Source organism: Chiloscyllium plagiosum, chromosome 9 (genome assembly GCF_004010195.1).
Source record: "Chiloscyllium plagiosum isolate BGI_BamShark_2017 chromosome 9, ASM401019v2, whole genome shotgun sequence".
Taxonomy (NCBI): domain Eukaryota; kingdom Metazoa; phylum Chordata; class Chondrichthyes; order Orectolobiformes; family Hemiscylliidae; genus Chiloscyllium; species Chiloscyllium plagiosum.
Window position 1 is genome coordinate 87,803,012 of NC_057718.1, and position 15,289 is coordinate 87,818,300.

At 41.6% G+C, this 15,289-nt stretch overlaps 1 protein-coding gene and 1 long non-coding RNA gene across 8 annotated transcripts in view; one reads left to right on the forward strand and one right to left on the reverse strand.

Annotated features, from left to right (window-relative positions):
• LOC122553037 overlaps window positions 1-12,965 on the reverse strand; it is a 75,589-nt gene extending 62,624 nt beyond the window's left edge. Inside the window, exon 1 of the long non-coding RNA XR_006312601.1 lies at window positions 12,734-12,965. This is a non-coding gene — a long non-coding RNA (uncharacterized LOC122553037). The remainder of the gene's footprint in view (window positions 1-12,733) is intronic.
• A 79-nt stretch (window positions 12,966-13,044) lies between these two features.
• Window positions 13,045-15,289, forward strand: part of tab2 (TGF-beta activated kinase 1 (MAP3K7) binding protein 2) — a 59,984-nt gene continuing 57,739 nt past the window's right edge. For 5 of the 7 annotated variants that reach the window (XR_006312600.1, XR_006312599.1, XM_043696478.1 and 2 more), the window contains exon 1: window positions 13,045-13,147. The gene's annotated coding sequence lies outside the window, so the exon portion shown is untranslated. Of the gene's footprint in view, window positions 13,148-13,196; window positions 13,355-15,289 lie in introns of those variants that run through there. The other 2 variants (XM_043696481.1, XM_043696479.1) reach the window with 2 other exon arrangements.

Sequence of the window (15,289 nt, forward strand, 5' to 3'; positions counted from 1 at the left end):
TGCTGGATGTCTTGAAACGGATAAAGGTGGATAAATCCCCAGGACCTGATCAGGTGTACCCAAGAACTCTGTAGGAAGCTAAAGAAGTGATTGTTGGGCCTCTTGCTGAGATATTTGTATCATCGATAGTCACAGGTGAGGTGCCGGAAGACTGGAGGTTGGCAAACGTGGTGCCACTGTTTAAGAAGGGCGGTAAAGACAAGCCAAGGAACTATAGACCGGTGAGCCTGACCTCGGTGGTGGGCAAGTTGTTGTTGGAGGGCCTGAGGGACAGGATGTACACGTATTTGGAAAGGCAAGGACTGATTCGGGATAGTCAACATGGCTTTGTGGTGGGAGATCACGTCTCACAAACTTGATTGAGTTTTTTGAAGAAGTATAAAAGAAGATTTGATGAGGGCAGGGCAGTAGATGTGATCTATATGGACTTCCGTAAGGCGTTCGACAAGGTTCCCCATGGGAGACTGATTAGCAAGGTTAGATCTCACGGAATACAGGGAGAACTAGCCATTTGGATACATAACTGGCTCAAAGGTAGAAGAGAGAGGGTGGCGGTGGAGGGTTGTTTTTCAGACTGGAGACCTGTGACCAGTGGAGTGCCACAAGGATCGGTGCTGGGTCCTCTACTTTTGTCATTTACATAAATGATTTGGATGCGAGTTGGACCATGCTGTACATCTCTATGACTCTAAGATTCTGAAGCCAGTATTGATGGTCACAATATCTGGTAAAATCGTCTATGCCAATGACAATACTCTAAGAGCCAAAGACAATCAAGAACTCTCCATAAAAGCTCAAGAATTGAGAAAATTGAAACTCACGTTTGTGTTAAGATCAGCTATAATACAGGCTCAACTGAATTCATGGTGAGAGCAGTGTCAATTCAGACTGCAATCATTGTGAAGTGTACATTTAATTTCAATTTCTGGAATGAAAAGGGATCACAAATGGGGAGAACAGAACTGAAATCAACACAAAGATAGTAACTGATTGCTCTACAACTTGTCAGTTGTGTACAGTGCATCAAGTATTGACCAGCAATGAAGAACACTGCACTCTATAGATACGGGGGCTGAATATATGGTTTCCTTAATATAAGGTTTATAAGAAGATATGTTACAACTTTTAAAATTTGGCTATGGCAAATCAGCTAGAAAGAGCATAGAACCAGTTATTTTTTCAAGAGGAAAATCAAAGTCCTGGTACCTCACTGTCTTTTAGTTGAAATTAAATGGGAATTAATAAAGTATAACTAACAAAAAAGGCAAGGTAGGGTCTATCACTGAAGACATAAAATGTGAGAAAAGAACAGGACAGGTCAGAGAAGGATTGGTAGGTGGACAACATCAGACACTGGATGGAGAGAGATTGAAAGTGGTGAGCAGAACTGCAGGAAAGAAGCAGAAATGCATACAGCCCCTCATGGACTGTGCCTAATTATGATATGGACAGTGGGGACTTAGTCAAAATAGCATAAGCCTGAAGATGAAAGGCATAGCAGTTGCGATTAAAGATCATACCAAACTATGGAATAAGGATGGTTTACTTTAATACTTGCAGAACAATAAGTATAAAATGACTATTAAACTGATTAGAAGTTATCTAAAATAAATCAATTGTCCTTCAAAAAGTCTTGGGCATTGGACCCCACCATTATTGCAAACTTTCATCACATTTCCAATCTCCCATCTCATTCCAAAGTCCTTGAACATGTTTTCACCTCTCAAATCTGTTCCCTGCATTCCCAGAACTTTATACTTGAACCTAATCTACGATGGGTAAGTTAGTTGAGAAGATTCTGAGATAAGCTATACATACATTTAGAAAGTCAGGGTTTGATTAGGAGTAGTCAGCATGGCTTTGTGAGTGAAGGTTCATGCCTCACAAATTCGTTAGAGTTCTTTGATGAAATGACCAGAAAAGGTTGATGAGGGCAGGGCGGGTCGATATAGTCTATATGAATTTCAGTAAGACCTTTGATAAGGTTCCAAATGCTGCTCTGGAAGGTTAGATTGAATGGAATACAGGGTGATTTGGAAAACTGGATACAAAATTGGCTTGATGGTAGGAAGCAAACGGTAATAATGGAAGGAGGCTTGTTGGACTGGAGGCCTCAGGAGTCGGTGCTGGGCCCATTGCTATTTATTATCTACATCAATGACTTGGATGAGAATGTACAAGGCATGACTAGTAAATTTTAGATTAGATTAGATTACAGAGTGGAAACAGGCCCTTTGCCCCAACAAGTCCACACCGACCCGCCGAAGCGAAACCCACCCATACCCCTACATTTACCTCTTACCTAACACTACAGGCAATTTAGTATGGCCAATTCACCAATTTAGTTTGCTGATAATACTAAAATAGGTGGTATCTTTGGACAGTGAGGAAAGTTATCGGAAATTGCAATACGACCTTGATCAGCTGAAAAAATGGGTCGAGAAATGACAAATGGGGTTTAATATAGTTAAGTGTGGAGTCTTGCATTTTGGAAAGTCAAATCAAGCTAGGAGTTTCATGGTGAATGGTAGGGCCTTAAGGAGTGTAGTGGAACAAAGGGATCTTGGAACCCAGGTTCCAGTTCTCTAAACATGGAGACACAGTTCGACAAGGCAGTGAAGGCTTTTGGAACACTGGCCTTCATCATTCACGGCACTGAGTATAGAAGTTGGGAAGTTTTGTTGCATTTGTACAGGATGTTGGTGAGGTCGCACTTGGAGTACTGTGTTCAGTTTTGGTCACCTTGTTATAAGAAGGATGTTATTAAACTGGAAAGAATGCAGATGAAATTTATAAGCATGTTGCCTGGACTCAACGGCCTGACTTATAGGGAGAGCTATAAGTTGGACAAGCTTGGACTTTTTCTTTTGAGCATAGGAGACTGAAGGGAGATCTTATAGAGGTGTATAAGATCATGAGAGGCATGGATAGGGTGAATGAACTCAGTCTTTTTCCCAGGATTGGGGAATCAAGGACTAGAGGGCATCAGTTTAAGATTAGACAGGAACCTGAGGGGGATCTTTTTTAGTGGAATGAGCTGCCAGTGAAAGTGGTTGAGACCGGTACATTAATAACATTTAAAAGGCATTTGGATAAAGACATGAATAGGAAAGGATTAGAAGGACATGGGCCAAATGTGGGGAAATGGGGTTAGCGTGGACAGACATTTTCATTGGCATGGACCAGTTTGGGCCAAAGGGCCTGTCTCTGTGCTGTAGGTTTCAATGACTCTCTGACTCTCTTGTTAAGTTTCCACTTCTGCCACTGTATAGAAGTAGCTTTTACTAAAGACACAAATTATATCCTATATGATCATGACATTGACATACTTTTCATCCTCATCATTCTCACTCTGTCTGCAGCGTTTCTCACAGATGACCACACCATCCACCTCCAACCCTCTCCATTGTCATCCCACTGGGGAGGATCACTCTCGCCTGGTTCCATTCTTATCTATTTAATGGTTTCTCTTAAAAACTTTCTTCTTCTCCTACACCTCATTTTTGGCATGCCTCATGCTGCTCCTGTCATGACTTCTTGCAAACTTTATTGAACCAGAGTTGAGTCCCCGATTGGATAGTAGAGTAGGGGATATGCTGGGACATAAGGTTGTACAATGATTCTGTTGCTGATGATGGCCAACAGTGCCTCATGGATACCCAGTCTTGAGTTGCTAGGCTTGTTCAAAGCCTATCCCAGCATGGTGATAGTGCCACCCAACACAATCTGAAGTGTTCTCAATGTGAATGTGGGAATTAGTCTACTCAAGAACTATGCAGTGATCACTCTTACTAATACAGTCATGATCAAATGCATCTGTGGAGACAGATTGGTGAAAAGAAAGTCAAACATTTTTTTCATCCTTAGGGTCGCTCACTACCTGCCATACCATCTAGTAGCACAGTCTTTTCAGACCTCACCAGCTCCATCAGTAGTGCTGCCAATGAACCACTCGGTCGTGGACACTGAAATCCTCACCCAGAGTACATTCACTGCGCTACCACACTCAGTGCTTCTTCCAAGTGTTGTTCAAGAATGGAAGAGCATAATGTCATTAACTGGGGGAGGACAGAATGTGGTAATCAGCAGGAGCCCATGTCTGAGAGTCTAGAGTCAATGATGAGACTTCCAAGACAATTCCTGTATACCGCTGCCTCTCCTGCTAGTAGGACAGGACATATTCAGGGATGATGGTGTCTAGACATTGCCAATAAGGTCTCAATCCATGAATACGACAATGTCAGGCATCTGATTGGAGTCACATGTAGGCCAGACCAGGTAAGGTTAGCAGATTTCCTTCCCTGAAGAACATTAGCAAACCAGATGGGCTTTTATGACAATCGACAGTGGTTTCAGTAGTCACTGTTAATTCCAGATATTTATTGTATTCAGCATCTGCTGTGGCAAAATTCAAACCTGGGTTCCCAGAACATTTCCTGAGTTTCTGGATTAATAGTCTAATGATAATACCACTTGGCCATCGCCTCCCCATGTATTCGATTCTGGTCACCAAACCTCAAGAATTATGTCAAGATCTTGGAAGAAGTATGGAAATAATTTATTAAGATGATATCAAGAAAGAGGGACTTCAGTTACAATGGAGTGACTTGAGAAGCTGAACTTGTTCCTTTGTGCCAAATAAAGAGTAAAAAGAGTTTGCTAAAGGTGTTCATTATTGTGATTTGTTCAGTATAAATGAGGAGAAGCTACTTCCAGTGGACACAAACTTCAACCGAGTGGCAAAGAACCAGAGGCTACATGAGGAAATATTTTGTTTACAATGAGTTTCTTTGATCTAGAATCCACGGCATAAGGAGATGGAAAAGCCTACTCAATAGTAAAATCAAAACAAAAAAGACCGTGTAAGTACTTGAAAGGAACAAATCAGAACGCGACAAGGAAAGAGCTCTATGAAAGAGCTGACAGAGGCATTTCACTGAATGGCCTTCTTCTCTGGTGTATCTTTTTTTTATTTCTATGAAAGGACTCCCAGTAAAGATTTATTATCTTCAGTCTCCAAGTTGTGTCTGAAAATGTTTGTGGTTCCTGGTCCAGCTTCAGGAGAAGTAAGGCAGCATGCCTGAATTTCCAATTAGATCTCCATCCTTCAAGTCAACCAAACATTGAATTTTCCAGCCTACCCACTGTGTTTGTAGATGTTTAAGGTTACTAACTAAGTCTTTATTCCCTGCAACTTAATTTCAAACCCAAAAACCATCTGGAACTTCACTGTATCCATTAATGGAAATACTAGATGCTGAATTTGCATTACCCAAATTATGTAGCATCAAATGGTACAAATGATATTAGCATTTACATTACACTGTTGACTTCCTATGAGGAGACACAAGATACTGAGAAAATTAACATCTTGCTGAAGAGAAACAGAACGTCAAGCCATGGTATCATGATCATAATTTCTTCTTAGTTAACACATTTAAATAATATTAAGAGTTTGTTCCTTCAGTTTACAGGAGTTCATAAAATTGCATCTTGCTGAACTGGAAGTTGAAACATTTGTTGTCATCTTTCTTTCTGGGCTCTTGCGATTGCTGCACAAATATTGGCCTAGCAAATCTCAAAGTTTTCCTTCCGTTTTCTGATGTTTGATGTTCAAAATCAGTTTTGCTGCTTTTCCGGGTAACTTTTACAGGCAAATGACTCACTAAATTATTTGTCTAGCAAATAGGAGTCAGCGTTCAGCCCAAAGCATGTTTCATCATTTAATTAGATCACATCCAATCTTTACTTACATTGAAACCTTGGATACATACATCCTCAAAATAAAATCACAAATAGAACAGAATTGCAAGATACATGGCTAATTACTAGCACCCAGGATTGGCTGCACACTGATAGGCTCCTTTGATCTGCAACTTAAAGACATAAAGTTTTGCTTGAAACACAAGGCAAAAATCACAAGGTACTAGCTGCTTTGAAGATCACACTAAACGTCACCGCAGACAACAAGTACCTTGTGGATCAGAAAAGGTGAAACCACAAGGTTCAAAATTGGAACCTGTTCTATCCCATGACCAGTTCCATGCAGAAGGACAAGTGCACCAGATATATGGGAACACCACTACCTACCTGCAAGTTCTCCTCCAAGTCACTCAGCATCCTGACTTGGAAATATAAGCACCATTCCTTCATTGTTGCTAGGTTAAAATCCTGGAATTCTCTCCCTAATTGCAATGTGGGTCTACCTACAACACATGGACTACAGCAGTTCACCACCACTTTCTCAAAGGCAATAAATGCTAAACCAGTCATTAACACACGCATCCCACAATTAATAACTTAGGTCAATGGTAAGACACACCATAAGCATTTCTCTCTCTCTCTTTCTTTTTCACACTAGTTTCTTTTAAAGAGATGCAGTGATTATATCGTTTGAGGCGTATCAACCCACATCAAGCATGGACAAGGTCAAGTATCAAGCATCATTACAAAGTCTCAGTAAAGAAATGAAACCAGACAAACCAGCTGACAATAACCTAGGCACCGAAAAAGACATAATAGAAACAGTCCTGTCAACCCTACAAACCTCCTTACTAACACCTGGGGACTAGTGTCAAAATTGGGAGAGTTGTTTCACAGCCTAGTCAAGCGTCAGCCTGACACAGTCACACTCACAGAATCATTGCTAACAGACAATGTCCCAGACACCAGCATCACCATCCCTAGATATGCCCTGTCTCACAAGCAGGAAGGGTCCTGCAGAGGTGGTGGCACAGTGGTGTACGGTCGGAGTGAGTTATCCTGGAAGTAATCAACATTGACCCTGGGATCCCATGAAGTCTTATAGCTTCAGGTTAAACATGGGCAAGGCAGCCTCCTGCTGATTACCATGTACTGTCCTCCCTCATTTGATTAATTTGTACTCGAGGAAGTAATAAGCAGGATAGATAAAGAAGAAGCATTGGCGTAACAGTTTTGGATTTTCAGAAGGTGTGATTAGGTACCACATATTAGATTACTTAATAAGAATGCATGGCGTTACAGGTAATATATATTAACGTGGCTAAATTAATAGAAAACGAAGAGTTGTGATAAGGAAGCCATTTTCAGGATAGTAATTAATGGAGTGCCACAGAGATTAGTGGTAGAGCCACAATTATTTACATTATATATTAATGACTCAGATAAAACAGTTCATATACTATAACTGAGTTTGCAGATGATACAAACTAGATGGGAAGGCAAGTGCTGAGGATGACATGAACAGTCTGCAGAGAGATACAGACAGGTTAATTGAGTGTAAAAATCTGGAAGATGGAACATAATATGAAGTAATGTGAGGTTATGTACTTTGGCAGGAAGAATAGAGGAACTGAACATTACTTAAATGGAGAAAGACTGCAGAAAGCTACAGAAAAAAGGGATTTGGGATTCTTCATCCATGAATTCAAAAATCCAGCATCTAAATTCAGCAGGTAATATGGGAAGGCCTATATTTCAACGGGAATGGAATATAAAAGTGGGTTGGTTTTGCTAAATCTATTCAATGCATTAATCAGACCACAGCTGGAATACTGTAAGCAGTTTTGGACCCTTATCTAAGGAAAGATATACTGGCAGTGGAAGCAGTCCAGATAAGGTTCACTACCCTGATAGCAACACTGTCTTATGAGAAGAGGTTGAATTGGTTGGGCTTGTACTCACTGGAATATAGATTAATGAGGAACAACCTTATCAAAGCATGCAAGATTCTGTGGGGACTTTACAAATGCGGAAAGGTTGTTTCCCCTTGTGGGAGAGTCTAGAACGAGACGGCATAATCTCAGAATAAGGGGTTGCATATTTAAAATAGAGGAGGAATTTCTCTTCTCAGAGAATAATGAGTCTTTGGAATTCTTTTCTGCAGAGGGCTGTCGTGGCTGGATTATTAAGTACATTCAAGGCTGAGATAGACAGATTTTTAATCAGTAAGGGAATAACAATAAGTTATAGGGAAAGAGCAGCAAAATGGAGCCAAAATCTCATTGAATAGTTTAGCAGATTCAATAGGCTGAATGGCCTCTTTCTGCTTCTATAGCTTTCTCCTATATTTTTCTAATCAACTTGTTCAGAGATGTTACTACATACATATGAAACAGGTTGAACCCAGGTCTCTCAGACCAGGATAGGGTCACAAGAGGGCCGTCTCCTTCTGCTTCTTTGGCTTATGGCCTTAAATGGGGATCAGAAGACAGCACTCTGTGGAAAACAGTAACTCACCTATAAATTTCCCTAAAATGATCAATTAAAAGCCAGAGCACAACTTTGTCAATCAATTAAAGATATCAGATAGGCTTGAAGCTTGAGGTCCAATTAGGGGCCTCTCCACTTGAAGGATGCAGCAGGATCCCACAGCAGGTGAGAAACAGGGAGCAGCCTAAACCAGAGCCCTTCTAAATTTGAAACTATGTCTGTGGTGCACAGAATAGTCAATAAGTAGCCCACACTTGCATGCATTTGACCACTTGTGTGTTTTGTTTCACAAAAACAAAAACATTCAGAGTACAATTACTTATTATTGATGGTAAGTTACTTGGTAATTACTTATTGTTGGTAGTGGAAAGCCACAAACAACAGATTGGTGAGCCTGATATCAGTGGTGGATAAGTTATTGGAGGGTATTCTGAGGGACAGAATTTACATTTATTTGGAAAGGCAAGGACTAGTTAGGGATGGGAAATCTTGACTTATATAATATTATTATTTATATTACATTACATATTATATAATTTTTTATATTTATTTTATATTTATTATATTACATTACAGTGTGGAAACAGGCCCTTCGGCCCGCACCGACCCACAACCCACCCATACCCCTACCCCTACATTTACCCCTTACCTAACACTACGGGCAATTTAGCATGGCTAATTCACCTGACCTGCACATCTTTGTGACTGTGGGAGGAAACCGGAGCACCCGGAGGAAACCCACGCAGACACGGGGAGAAAGTGCAAACTCCACACATTCAGTCGCCTGAGGCGGGAATTGAACCCGGGTCTCAGGCACTGAGAGGCAGCAGTGCTAACCACTGTGCCACCGTGCCGCCCACTTGATTGAGTTATTTAAGCAAGTGACAAAGAAGATTGATGTGCTGTAAGGATTGGTGCTGAGTACACTGCTTTTTGTCATTTATATAAATTATTTGGATGTGCATATAGATGGAATGGTTATAAAGTATGTAGATGATACAAGTGGTGGTGTAGTGCACAGTGAAGAGCCCTTGATCAGTTGGGTTGATGGACCAAGGAGTTCCAGATGGTACAACAAATCAGGGCAAGACTTATACACTTAATGGTAAGGTCCTGGGGAGTGTTGCTGAACAAAGAGACCTTGGGATGCAGGTTCCTTCAAAGTGGAGTCACAAGTAGACAGGATAGCGAAGAAGGTGTTTGGTATGCTTTCTTTTATTGGTCAGTACAAGGAGTATAGAAGTTGGGTGTTATGTTGCAACTGTCCAGGACATTGGTTAGGCCACTTTTGGAATACTGCGTTCAGTTCTGGTCTCCCTGCTTTGGAAAGATGTTGTGAAACTTGAAAGGGCGCAATAAAGCTTTACAAGGATGTTGCTGGGTTTGAGATATAGAGAGGCTGAGGCTATTTTCCCTGGACCATTGGAGGCTGAGGAGTGACCTTACAGAGGTTTATAAAATCATGAGGGGCATGGATAGGGTGGATACCCAAGGAATTTTTTTCAGGATAATGGAGTTTAAAACTATAGGGCATAGGTTTAAGGTGGAGGGAGTGATTTAAAAGGGACCCAAGGGGCAACAGTTTCATGCAGAGTGTGTTGCGTGTATGGAATGAGCTGCCAGAAGAAGTGGTGGAGGCTGGTACAAATATAACACTTAAAAGGCATCTGGATGGGTATATGAATAGGAAGGGTTTAGAGGGATATGGGCCAAATGCTGCCAAACGGGCCGAAATTAATTTAGGATATCTGGTCAGCATGGATGAGTTGGACCGAAGGGTCTGTTTCGGTGCTGTACAACTCTATGACTCAACTTTGTGCTTTTTGTCTAAAGATGTTCAGTACTGACACAATGGGTAATTGAAAAATGGGCTGTACTTATACTCCGAGCTATCTGCTCATTCACAGCTACTGAAGAGTCCTTTTTCAAAAGCCTGAATTGCTTATGTAGGTCATCGTTAAAAAGAGGTCTTCTGAATTTACCATCATGGGAAGAAACTATTTAATATTCTTGCATACTATGCATGGAAGAATATTCTGATGAATTGGGTGTCCGAGAACCTGCCGGGTTTGCTGGGATGGCAGAAATTAATTATGAAGCACATTCCCTCGGACGCGTTTACAAACAGGGTGCATCACGTAACAGATCGTTCTTATAAGACATAGCAACCCTACTTGAGTTAGTTGGATATAGATTTGTCAGCTATCGTAACGAAGGTGTTTGTTTAACCAAGATGGTTAGGTTTATCAAGCCCTGGACCTTGGAGGGGATCTCCTGAGTTAGTACGGGTATATATACAATGCTTCCGTTCCTTTGTTTGAGAGCTTTGTGCCGAGCATAGCTGTTCTGTATTCTGTGCTTTTTTTTTTGATCTATTAGATATTTACTTATTTATTGGTGTTGCTTTGAACAGTGTTAGGGTTTGTTTTGTATTATAGGGTAGGTTAGTAGTTAGACAGTTGTATTGTAATTTGTTTTTTTTTCTTTTATTATACTGATATTTGTTATTGATTGTATTTTTCAATAATTTTATATGTTTGTAAAGTTAAAAAAATTTGCTAATAAATATATTTCCAAAAAAACAGAATTGTGCACATTTTTGTGACATTTCTATAATGAACTGACTACACATTACAGGTTTACAATCATTTGTTCCTGGCACTAATTCAGATTGTCACAGCAACTGCCACCTACACCACCTAATGTAAACCTTACCACTTGACGTATGTCATAGTTTACGCAATCAGATTTTGTTGCATACATTAATTTCAAACCGTGTTTCTGCTTGCTATGCCTTGTTATTCTTTGATGTTTGAAATAATCACACTTTTTAATACATGCTAGAGCTTAGTTTAAATGTTCAAAGTTTGTGCGAAGATTTGTAGCTCGGGTGCTCGTTGCTGTGGTTCTGTTCGCCGAGCTGGAAGTTTTTGTTGCAAACGTTTCGTCCCCTGGCTAGGCGACATCATCAGTGCTTGGGAGCCTCCTGCGAAGCGCTTCTTTGATGTTTCCTCCAGTGTTTATAGTGGTCTGTCCCTACCGCTTCCGGTTGTCAGTTTCAGTTGTCCGCTGTAGTGGTTGGTATATTGGGTCCAGGTCGATGTGTTTGTTGATGGAGTTTGTGGATGAATGCCATGCCTCTCGAGGCATAGCATTCATCCACAAACTCCATCAACAAACACATCGACCTGGACCCAATATACCAACCACCTAGAGGCATGGCATTCATCCACAAACTCCATCAACAAATACATCGACCTGGACCCAATATACCAACCAACTAGAGGCATGGCATTTATCCACAAACTCCATCAACAAACACATCGACCTGGACCCAATATACCAACCAACTAGAGGCATGGCATTCATCCACAAACTCCATCAACAAACACATCGATCTGGACCCAATGTACCCACCACTCCTAGAGGCATGGCATTCATCCACAAACTCCATCAACAAACACATCGACCTGGACCCAATATACCAACCACTACAGCGGACAGCTGAAACTGACAACCGGAAGTGGCAGGGACAGACCACTATAAACACCGGAGGAAACATCAAAGAAGCACTTCGCAGGAGGCTCCCAAGCACTGATGATGTCGCCAAGCCAGGGGACGAAACATTTGCAACAAAAACTTAGTTTAAATGTATTTTTCACTTCTCTCCACTAGTGTAGTAATGAGTGATGCAGTATTGTGTATATACATACTTTTGATAATAGAGTTCCTAAGTTGTCTCCTTTCATAAGAACATAGGAAATTGGAGCAGGAGTAGAATATTCAGCCCCTCAAGCCTGCTGTCTCGCACCTTAAAGATCCTGGCTGATCTGCTCAGAACTCAAGTCCTCTTTCATGTCAATTCCACACAGCCAGCCACTAGTCCACATTTCAAAAATCTACCTATCTTTTCAAGTTATTTCCATAAATCTCTGGGGTACAGAATTCAAGACATTCACTACTTTCTGAGAAAAGAGATTCCTTTGCTTCTTAAATGTGTGTTCCTTCTTCCTGTATCTATATCTATTAGTTTGAGTTTCCACATCTTCTCAACATTTACCCTCTCAAATCCTCTGAGAACAATGTATGTTTCAATACGCCCCCCCAAAAACTCTGGTCCACCATCCTTTACTCTGGCATTCCTGCCTTGTTTGCATAACTTTCCTCTCAACAGAGCTCTCCTATTGTATTTTACACCAATCAATTTTGCACCTACATTATTCGTTTGCTACAATTAGCAGTCCTTCTTTGTTTTGCACTGGGCATCCTCCCTGTTCACGAAGACCATTAAAAACGATTATTGTCCACTCCTCCGTTCAGTTCTGAAGAAGTCACTGGCCTCGGAAAAAAAGGTTAACACTATTTATCTCTCCACAGACGCTCTTGGTTTCTGGATTTTTTCAATGCTCAGGGGACATGGCAACTGGAAGAATTCAAATAAATAAACTGGATTTTTAAGAAACAAAATACTACTATCATCGATTGTTGTAAATGGAAATCCATCTCCTTCATTTTAGGGAAAGGAATCTGTCTTTCTTACCTGTATCTGGCCTACAAAGTGACTCCATAGAAAAACACTGACACTTAGCTATCCTCTGAGGCCCCGTAGGCAGCAAGCCAACAAATGCTGATCTTATAATGACACTCGGATCCCATGAAATAATTGTTTTAAAATTATACGTTTCACGCAGTGAGAGTAATTTGAAAGGCCTCTCTTTGATGGGACATGTTTACACCTGAAAGGAGTCCACCTGCCCCTTATCTCGCGCATGTTGCCCAGTCACCTCTCGCGAGAAGCCGCTGCTCTCGCGAGGCCTGGCGCCTGCCCCGCCATGTTGTGCTGGTATTTTGGTTTCGCTTGGATCGGTGACGGCCGCGGGTAGGAGCGGCCCGGCCGAGTGGGTGGAGCCGGCCGCTATCCGATTGGAGACGCGGGGGAGGAGCGGCGGTGACGGTAAGAGAGGGGGGAGGGGGGTTAACAAAAAAAACCGGGGTTGATGGTGTGGCACCGCATCCCGCGCAACCCGGAGCGGTCGCCCGAGGAGGCGGGCCGGAGACCGACCCCCTGCAGCGGGGCCCTGGAATCCGGGACTGTCCGAGCGGAGGAACCTGGCTGTCAGAGGGTGGTCAGCTCTCACTGGGTTATTGCTGCCATCACCAGGTATAGGCCCTCGTGCTCCCTTTAATGTCGGTCAGCTCCAAGGCCCCCTCAAACAGTGTGGTCAGCTCCAGGCCCCCTGAGCAGTATGGTCAGCTCTGGGTCCCTGACAGTTTGATCTGGATGTACAGCACCAGATCTTTGTCACTGTGGCCTGAGGAATCTGCCCTTGGTCTACTGTCACTGTTGCCTGTAGGTCCTGCCCCAGGTCCCCTGTTAGTGTGGCTTGAGGGTCTGACCCTGGATCCATGTTAACTGTGGCCTGAGGGTCCTGCTCCATGTCCACCCTCTCCCCAACATTGGTCTGAACATCATGCCCCATGCCCTGCAATGTGGTCTGGACTTCCAGTTGATGTGGTCTGAGCCCCCTCCTTGGACCCCTGTTGGTATGGTTCGAGCACCCTATCCCAACTCACTTGTCATTTTAGACCAATGTTCTGCCCCTGGTGTGAGTCGTGCACTGTGGCCTTGCCACAGGCATTATTAATGAGTATCTTGAGTTGTCATGATGACAGCTTTGGATTGTTCTTAGGATTGGGTGGGTGCAATTTGTAATTATTTGTACTTGAGATAGATCAAAATTCTCTTGTCTAACAATATTACTTTACTACATAAGAACTGACAAATTTCCAATCTCATTACTCCATTGCTTGAAAACTACTGTTGATTAATTTCCATTTTCAGTATCGCAATTATTGATCATTTTGTTTGCCAACCAAAACTTTTTCTTACTTTTGTTTTGGTCCCTGTGTCTCTTATCTTTGAATATGTACTATAATTGCTGTAGCCTTTGTAGGAATTTCCATGTTGGTAATGATGAAGAATATGGTGAATGATAACTTGTGTTTAAGCCATGTTGATTGCCAACCCATTTCAGCACTTTGTTTTGTTGTATTTACTTAGAATTTAGTGATATTTAAAAACAAAATTCAACAAAAAGCTTGTATCTATATAACACATCTATATCTGCATGTTCCAAAGCGCTTAACCAATGATGCACTTTTGGAATGTGATCACTGTTGTAGAAAATGTGGTAGTTAAGGTGCATGTGGCATGTTCCCTCAAATGCTATTGATTGATAAGAAAACACATTTTCTAGAAACTTAATTGAGAGAGAAATATTGGCTAGGCCACCAGGGATAACTCCCCAATTCATCTTTGAAATAGTTCTTGGGATCTTTTTATCCATCTGAGAGGACAGATTAAGCCATGGTCTAAAATCTCATTTGAAAAGTGACACTCCCAGCAGTGTTGCACTGCATTGGAGTGTCTTCCAGGATTCAGTGCTGAAGTGTCTGGACTTCAAGAGTAATGTGCTAATGCTGACTGTTGGCTAGACTGTTCTTTCTGTGAACCTTAAACCTAATCTCAGTGTGAGGGGGCCAGTAGCCCTGGCATTTTAAGAGAGGTGAACCTTGGAAGTACATATGTGCCGTGTTTTGTAAAATTGTTTTTTGGCCAGATTATTTTGGGAAATTATTCCTGCATGTTGCAAACTAGTAAACATGTTTCTGACATTAGTCTTTTGGTTTATCATAGAATGTTTGAAATAACAACTGAGCATTCAACCCTTGGAATATGTTGCACTGACTTGTTCCACAGTGAACCACCTAGAACAATCCCACTGTCCTTTCTCAGACTTCTTTTTGTTTTTCCATTATCAGCAATTGTCTAATTTGATTTTTTTCTTTAAGACAATTTGATCACAGTTTAGAGTTATAGAGATGCACAATATGGAAACAAACCCTTCAGTCCAATTCGTCCATGTCGGCCAGACATCCTAAATTAATCTAGTCCCATTTGCCAGCATTTGGCCCAATTCTCGTTAAGCTCTTCTTATTCATATACTCATCCGGATGCCTTTTAAAAGTTGTAATTGTACCAGCTGCCTCCATTTCCTTTGGCAGCTCGTTTCATACACAGACCACCCTCTGCACA